Source organism: Ambystoma mexicanum, chromosome 4p, assembly GCF_040938575.1.
Source record: "Ambystoma mexicanum isolate Mex_15411 chromosome 4p, UKY_AmexF1_1, whole genome shotgun sequence".
Taxonomy (NCBI): Eukaryota; Metazoa; Chordata; class Amphibia; order Caudata; family Ambystomatidae; genus Ambystoma; species Ambystoma mexicanum.
The window spans coordinates 271,184,324-271,192,027 of record NC_090927.1 but is presented as its reverse complement, the minus strand read 5'-3'; positions in this window follow the sequence as shown (position 1 = coordinate 271,192,027).

Below are 7,704 nucleotides of genomic sequence, written 5' to 3'. Positions count from 1 at the left end.
GCCCATACGAAGTACTGTTTTGCACGCCCACAGCGGTGAAAGTGAAGGGCTTTAGATATTGGATACATTTGACAGACATCCGAAAAGCCTATGACAGTGTGGGGCCAGTAGAAAGTGCAGAGAGCCCTGACAGGGAAAATGTGCAAGAATAAAACAGTAATTGTGTAGAAAAAAAAAGAAAAACTTACGCACATGAGCATGCAAGGATTACTGAATGACAACTGTATTATAACAATGTTTATAGCAAGATATATAAAACAGTATTGAATGAAAATGACCTGCCTTTCTTTCTCGTTCTCTCTTCCTCTCTTTCTCTCTTTCTATCTTTCTCTCTTTCTCTCTCTCTCGCTCTCTCTCTCTCTCTCTCTCTCTCTCTCTCTCTCTCTCTCTTTCGATAATCATTCCAAAGTTGGAAATGCAAAAATGATTGCAACTTTATGCTTAATATGCCTTTTATGTTTTAACATATAGGAGAAACCATGGCAACGAACAGGCAGCCTGCAAAAACTAGAAATAGGGACGCTAGGAGTAGAAATGTTTTTGATTTACGAACATACTCATATGAATGCGGTTTGACTGTCTGTGTAATTATATTCTTCACACTCATGTTTGGCCTGATACTCTATTGGATAATAGCATTTATCTGCATTGAGATAAATGAGGTGGGAGGTAATGGAACCAACATGGAAAATGCAAGCAAACCATTTAAGGAGGGTAACTATTCAATATGGGATGGTTTTCAGCTGGTATGGGGGTACGGCCCACACCCAGACCAGGCAAAACATCAGAACGATACTAACAACAAGTCAACCACCCCTCCGAAGCCCCAACACAATGCTGTAAATTTGAGTGTACATGAACTAAATGACCGGCATCCATCTGTTATATCATGGCTATTTGATACCACTGCTACCCTGCCCACAACGACAACCGATCCTCCTAGAGAAAATGACTACACCACAGAGAGAATGAAAGAAAATATTGAAATGGCTGACGAATTTATGACTCTGTACGAGTAGTGGGAGAAGAGGGGGGCTGGGGAGAGGGAGTCCCTATTGCATGCAGCCAGAAACACGAAAACATTTCTTAAAAACAGGAGAAGAAGGAGGGAGGTGGGTAGGAAGAGATATGATGAATATTATGGCCTGAGACTAGATACAATAGAAGATCACAGGCACCCACACCAGTCGAATAAATGGTATGCAGACATGTGCTCCACAGCTAAATGAACAACTAATGAAAGTTGCTACGTGTGCTCCCTGATCCCCCATGCCTCAGGCACACCTAAAGTTTTAATGCCACAAGAATTGCCTCTTGCAGATGCCCAGTGTCTCCTCCATCTCACCCTGTGCAGAATTAAGAACACCTTCCAGGCACACACAGTTTCTTTTGAAATGCTGCAGAACGAGAAAACGTGCTACTCGAGAGCCAAAGGAATGGTGTGTTTAAAAGAACCGTTCTTCGTAATAAAAGGAACACTATTTTCGGAAAACAAATGGAAAGATGATGTGGTAACGTGCAAGGCTGAAGCACTGCGAGGGCTACCGACCGAAAAACTACAATGGATTGAAAAAACATGTACCACAGTCTGGTCAGAACATGTAGCAAAATTGACCTGGGTGAGTGCTATAGAAAAAGCATTGAAACTACAGAAAGAAATCTCAAACGAACTTTGCTTCTTGGGAGAAGGGAAAATCGACATGGGAAGAAACACGAACTGCAGTAAAAGCCTAATGACCCCAGATATGAAGAAAGGAACAGCAGCCTTAATGGACACTTATTGGGTCTGTGGCTAACGGGCGTACATGCACCTCCCACCATCATGGAGGGGCACGTGTTCCCTGGTGACACTGCACTCTGCTCTAATGGTAATACCGGGAAGCCACATCGGAGAAGGGGGCAGGACGATGGCCCAAGCAGCAGCCAATGCCCCACCCACTGAAGAGCCACCACTGTACGCCCTGTCAGAAGGGAACACCGAAGGAATCATATCCAGAAAACGGAGGTTGTCAAACTACATATCAAAGGCCTCCTCAGAACTCTTGGCACAGATCCCGGACAGGTACAGGCTATTCAGCTCAGCCGAAACCTTCTTCGCCTTCCTCATCCCATGCATTCAGGCACGGGCAAACGCAAAGTGGCTGCAGATTATGCTGTGGGAGCTGATCCAATTGGCTAACGACACTGAAGAAGGGTTCAACGTGATCAAGCTGGAGCTAAGGGCTCTGAGACAAATGACAATGCAAAACAGGTATGTTTTAGACCTGTTGACGGCGATGGATGGAGATGTTTGCCAGAAAATCAGAAGTGCCTGTTGCACTTTCGCACCTTCTGAAGATGGGGATAATGGGACTCTATCGCACGTCATCGCTGCAGTGCACAACCTAGGGGAACGCATGAAGAAAGAAGGCAGTGCAGAATCAAGCACATGGTTCGACAACATTTTTTCATGGGCACCTTCCTGGATGGGGCTTGCAGTGAAACTACTAATGCCCCTCATCATGTTTTTGCTTGTGATTTTTTGTGTGTGCCAGTTGGGTCTTCGATGCTGCGCAAACGCAGTCCCAAATGGAGCGATGATGATGGTGACAATGGGCAACGCCAGAGGAGGGGCACGAAGGCAACAGGAAGCACACGTACAACTGTTGAGAATTCAGAGCCCAGGTTTAGGATAGTACCCATATATTATGATGGGGATATAGTGGATACCACAATATCATACCACAATAAAGGAGCCCCTTGAACTAGAATGGTACACAGAGGTATGGGTGGACCTGGAGGGAGACGGGGGATGTATATATATGATCTGCACACCAGATGAGTATGCTAGAAGGGGGGAAAGCCTCTGGGGGTTTTGCAGAGCTTGGATGCTAATAAAAGGAACACCGGCCTGGGAAGAGGCAGTGTTAGCTGAGAAGGAGTGCAAGCGGCTGGGGGAGCTAAGGTATTCGTTACTTAAGTAACGAAAGGGGGGAAATGTAGGGGAGGATAGGTCAATAGGACCCCCCTTCCCACTGCATCTCCTACCCTGGTGAAGACTCATGACTCGTCGGCAGCCCACCGGCCCCCGGGCCCAGGCGGCAGGGCAGCTGCAGATGACACGTGAGGCTGCACCACCACGTTATGTGGCAGAACACAGACGCCATCTTGTACTAAGCCAACTCCATTTTTCTAGAAACGTTCAGATCTAACCCAGGCAGAGCCATCGTGCACACTGAAAGCTGCAGCTTGACCCCCACTCGACCGCGCTCACAGAGGCCCACACTTTCCCCACCCCCCCACCGCATGGCAGATCCGCTGAGGACTCGTTCTCACGAGCCGCCAGACACGAACAAACAACAAAATAAAACACTGTAGCTGTTAACCTTCTGCAGTACATCATTGCCCCAGCCATGAACGGGAACATTGGGAAGTAACTGAAACCAGCCCAAAACCTGCGTGCCCTGACCCTGTACCAAGCCCCCAGTGTTAGACTGTGTGGCGCCCTACACCCCTGCCTACCCCAAAAACTCTTGTAATGTGTAGAAACCATTTATGTAATATATGTCGTGTTGAGTAACGTTCGCTGCTAACGTGAAGAAGAACGGGCAAAGAGTAATATGCAACGGATATTGTTTATGATGTGAAGATGTACGAAGACTGGCTAACTGATGACAATATGCAATAACATGTTTTGCCCTCTTTACACATACTCCTGCCTAACACTACCTCATGTTCGTATGTCAACTATAGATGTGAATTGTTGTGTTAAAGGGTACGGCCCCAGTTAGCATCCCTTCTAATGCAAATGCATACAAATCATCTTAGAGACCCCATGTGTTGTTATTCACCCCTCACCCAAGGGACAATACACCGCCTTGTGCAGGATGCCGTCCACAGAGCTGCAAGGCCTCCTCCCGCCCAGACCCTCCAGAGATAGTTGGTGTTCAAACAGCATAGCCTCGCCTCCCCTCCCGACCCTGCTGGACCCATTTCAAGCATCCGCCTCCCCCATGTCAGAGGCCGCCACAGCCTGACTCCATGACTTACGAGCTACCTGGTCCTAAATCCCACCGTCTCTCAGGCACTAGTCACATGCCTCCCACGGGCCAGTGGTATCTCTGCCGACCCCAAGTTAATGGCCCTCAAAAGGAGGGCACCCACCCTTGTACCAACAGATCATAATACCATCCCTCACCAAATCTACCAAGACAGGGTGATCGAGTAACCCCTCCCATGCCCCTGACTATGCACATGGGACCAGATTGTTTGAACCAACGGTGTCCTCACAACTGATGTATGGGATGCTTCAGATTGCATATCAATGTTCCTGTCTGCATATTGATCTAAGGTCAGTGCTTATCAGAATTACAAACCAACGGAAGCATGAAGTGTGACAAATGGGTGTGAATGTGTGGCCAAAAGGGCAAATGTCAGTTTAGTTACCAATCATCGCTACAAGGCATGTCCAGCCCGGCACTCCACCCCAATGAGCCCAGCTGATCTTCCAACCCCATGTGGCGCAGCACCAACGTCAGCCAATCCTGGAGGAGCAACTCTCTACCTCTACTGTGTATACCCCCTAGACATCACCACCCAATCCCCACGATTATGTGTCCCCTATAGCTTGTGTCACCCATGACGTGTTCTGTAAATAAGTAGGCCTGTCTTTGCTATTGTCAGACAGAGCGCTCTCAGAGTTTGCAGAGTCCTTTGCATGCCTTATATTGATCTATATAAAGCCCTTTTGATCTCACCCACACTTGGTCCTGGTCTCATTCCCCTCATGGAGTGTGTCCTTTATTGCCTCTCACTAAGGGGGTGCGTTTTTGGGGACGCTTACATTCAAGAGTCTTGGGCACTCCCTCTCCTTAAGAAACAAACACTAGACCCAACCATGCCGACTAACTATAGGCCCATCACGAAAGTGCTATTTCTCCTTAAAATTTTAGATAAGGTGGCATACCTCCAAATTCAAAGGTTCCTGGAAATTAACCAACTTCTAGGAGCCCGCCAATCAGGTTTCCGGCCACAACATGGCACGGAAACAGCATTAATTGATCCCAAAGCCCAAATTGATGAGATCAGAGACAATGGAAAAGCAGCTTTGCTTCTTCTACTTGACCTCTCGGCTGCATTTGACCTGGTGGACCACAGGGTCTTATGCAACCACTTGGATTCAGCAGCTCATTTCTCTAAGGAGGCCATAGTCTGGATACAATCTTTCCTCAGTAATAGGACTCTATGAGAGTCTTCACTCCCTCAGCAGCCGCAGACCCTATCCCCATCTCCTGAGGGGTGCCCCAGGGATCATGTGTCTCACCGACTCTGTATAACATATTTACCAAGCCCCTTTTTGATGACCTCGACCATCTTGGTATCACCTACACCAACTATGCAGATGATACTCAGATTCTCTTACCACTTATTGGGGACTATGATAAGGATATGGCCTTGGTGAATAGAATTTACAGCATCATTCAAGCATGGATGGCCTCTCATGGTTCCTGCTTGAATGATGATAAAACGGAGATCATCATCCTAGGCACTACCTCCCACCTCACAAGATTAGGCCCTGAATACTCATCTTTCATCATTGACGGGAACAAATCAAAGTTGCCAAAGAAGTTAAAACCCTAGGTTTTACCTCGACTCCACCCTCACATTTACCAAACAAGTAAACACCTTGGCTTCATCTACTGCATATACATGTAAACTAATTAGAGCCGGCAAACCGTTCTTATCCAACAATAGCTGCATTATTTTGGCCAGAGCCCTAATCTTGTCCAAATTGGACTACTGCATCGCCCTTTACATTGGTGCCAACAATTACCTTGTCAAGAGAATACAGACACTCCAGAACAATGCCCTCAGAGCTGCCCTGAGCATAGCTAGGAAAGAGCATATTTCAGAGACTAGGATACAACATAACTGGCTATCTACCCACGACAGAATCCGACTGAAAACGGCCAAACTCACTTACAAATGTCTAAATAATAGGGCACGGTGGTACCTGGTAGAGAGAATTCATAGGAAAACTTCAAGCAGGCCCATTAGAACAGTTAATACTAATTGCCTCTCTGTGCCAAGATTCAAACTATCTAAAGTCAGTGGTGGTAGCTTCCCTGTTAAGGCAGCACTGCTTTGGAACTCTCTGCCACCCCCGCTGCGAGCTGACAAACTATTCACCAACTTTAGACAGAATCTCATTAACTGCCTCAAAGACAATGACCACTAATGCACTGGCCTCCCATCTCTCCTGCAACGTACATAGCTTTAAACTGCCATGAAAACTACGTTCCTGTTTTCACACTGCTATTCCTTATTGTATGCTTCCTATGTATCCACTTTAGCCTGCATATTATGTATATGATTTCTATATTATTTCTGTACTTCTGGATTTGTTTCTTTATGCCACTTTCTAACCTAAGCTGAAAGTCTTATTTTATCTTCTGCGCCCTGATACCCTCGGGTCTGGCACGAATCATAAATAATAAACAAACAAACAAACAAACCAGGTACCCGCCCCTGAGACGTACTGGCAGCCTGCGCACTTTATCCACAAAAGGAACAGATACTAAGGGAGGCGAGAACTGCAGCTACGATTTGCATAATGGGACAGAGTGTGGGAGTGGCTTGTGCAGAGGGCTGGGAATGGGGTGGAATACCAAAAATGGGGAAGAACATGCAAAAAAGTGGGCGTTCCGAGGGATGGGCTGCAGGCAGCCCCTCGCACGGCCACTATTGCCCGGAGTCGGCACGAGATGTATGCAATGATTCGATCGCGCAACGTCTCGGCCGGGAACTAGCCATGCAAGTCCTCCAGACAATCCGCCACCCGAAGGCAGGCGTAAGTACACTTGCATGTAGGATTTGCAAAGCAAAGGTGGGGTTGCATGTCGGATTTTGGGGTGTGTGTACTCAACCAGGGTTTCAATGTAACTAAGGGTGCGCGTAAGCAGTGTAATGGGGGGCAGGAACAGTTTACGGGGGTTCGCACGCAGATTTTCTAAGTTTAGACCGAGTTACGATTTCTAATACGCAGGTTTTCGGGTTGCCGGGAACAATTACGGGGGTCTCAGCACAGGGTCCCCGAGATGCAACCCGGCTTGCGTGGGACCCCACAAACTGTTTGAAGGGTATATGCATTCGCGCCCAGGGGAGCACGTAAAAGTAGCTGATCTGGCAGTTTTTGCTTTTCATGTGGGCCTGTCGGGGTCGTTCCGGCTGTGACTTGCGAGTACGGTTACTTTGCGCAAACAATTCGATGACTACGCGAGGCTGGCATTTTTTATTCAGCAGGCAGGCTCGGCACGCAGCCTTTGTGGGATTTCTGCTCACATTTCCATGAATCGGGCCCTTGGTCTACACACCAGATGACCCTTGGGGTAGAACAGAGGGGGTGGAGCCTCCAAGATAGCACCACCCAGTGTTTCAAGTGGCCCCTCCCAATCATCAGTTAGCCCCTCCCCAGGATTCGTTGCACCCATGACATAGAGATTGAGTGACACAGGGTCACTTTACCCAAGGGGCAAGATTTGCAAAAAAAATATGAGAGCCCCTGTACCGAGGAGGGACATTTTCTGGAATGGTGCTGTGCCGGTGCTGTGATTTTCATAGTAGATTTTTCTTCTCTGTTTTATTTCTCTTTGAAAGTTTCTTGTCCCACGTTATGTAATTTTCTTCTTCTTCGATCCCAATGTGTTTTTTATCATAAACCATCCG